This window comes from Salmo salar, chromosome 19 (genome assembly GCF_965601325.2).
Source record: "Salmo salar chromosome 19, fSalSal1, whole genome shotgun sequence".
NCBI classification, from domain to species: Eukaryota; Metazoa; Chordata; class Actinopteri; order Salmoniformes; family Salmonidae; genus Salmo; species Salmo salar.
The window spans coordinates 51,006,297-51,007,672 of NC_138309.1; positions in this window are offsets into that span (position 1 = coordinate 51,006,297).

Sequence of the window (1,376 nt, forward strand, 5' to 3'; positions counted from 1 at the left end):
ATAAAGGTGAAATAAAAAATAAAAAAAGATCTACCTCTATCGATTCAGTATCCCTGCGCATGGTAAATATAGTACTGGAACTGCCCATTTATATAGCATCCTTACTTACTTTATTGTGTTCTTATTTCTTATTTTTATATTTTGTTTTTGTTCTACCTTGCTGATTTTAGTATTACATTGTTATTGATTACTGCATTGTTGGGGTTAGAGCTTGCAAGAAAGGTATTTCATTGTACTTGTGCATGTGACATTAAAACGTGAAACTTAAACTGGCAGTGACTACAGGACAAACACTGAACCATTAAAGGTTGTTTTATTTGGTTATGCATAAGTCATACATAATTCAAATGGTACTCAAGTTAAAAAGTTTAAAACAACATATTCAATCAATTCAATAAATGCTAAGTCAATAAATCAATCAGTTATTAAATGAAAAGAAAAAAAGCCTCATTACAAAAGGAAGAAAAAAAACGTTTAACCAAAATTCAAACTATTACTGTCCGTCCGTCCGTCCGTCTTCATTTGATAGTGTTTGTTTCAGTTTTTATTTTTTTTCTTGAGTGGTTGGTCTGGTGGAGTGGCTGCCGGTCTGTCTGTGTCCTTTTATTGGAGGTGGGGAACAGTTGGTGTCTGGGTTGGAAACTGGGAACCGTGTTGGTGTTGGTGCTGGGGCTGGGACTGGAGACCAGAGGTGCTGGTTCTGGTGCTGGGAACTGGGAAAAAACAGGAACCGCGAACTGGGGCTGCTGCAGGTTCTGGGTCGGGACCTGGGTCTGTAGAGGGGAGGAAGGACAAACTGAGGAGCAATCAGACACACAAGGGAGCCCTAGACCCAGAGGTCAATGGTAGTACTTACCTGTGGTCCACTCACTCCGGGTGAAGGTCTGGTCTGCTCCCTCCTCTGTGCCTCGTCTGGTGCTGGGACTGGTACTGGAACCCGGGATCTGGATTGGTGCTGGATCTGCAGAAAGGAAGGAATGACAACCTGAGGAGTAAACAGGCACAACAAACTGAAAGGGTGTATACTGCCATCTAGACTAGTCTAGACTCCAGAGTGTCGTTTGAAAAGGTATAAAGCCAAGGATGGCGTTTTACTGCCACCTATAGTTATGGTATGTTTGCTCACAAGTATAATTCATTGTCTGATCCCTCCTGATGACCCAGATGGAATCATATGATCCTTCCTTCACCCAAGGAGGCCCACCTAGTTCGCTACTTTAAAATGGTGAATCCCTAAGTGTTTTGGCAATGTCCATGCCAAAACACTTTTTTTCCCCATCTATAGTCCTCTAGCTAACTCTATGGTGGTAAATTCCCACTTTGTTATGAACGCAACGTTACATAATTCATAACCCAACCCCTGTCCGGATGTGGAC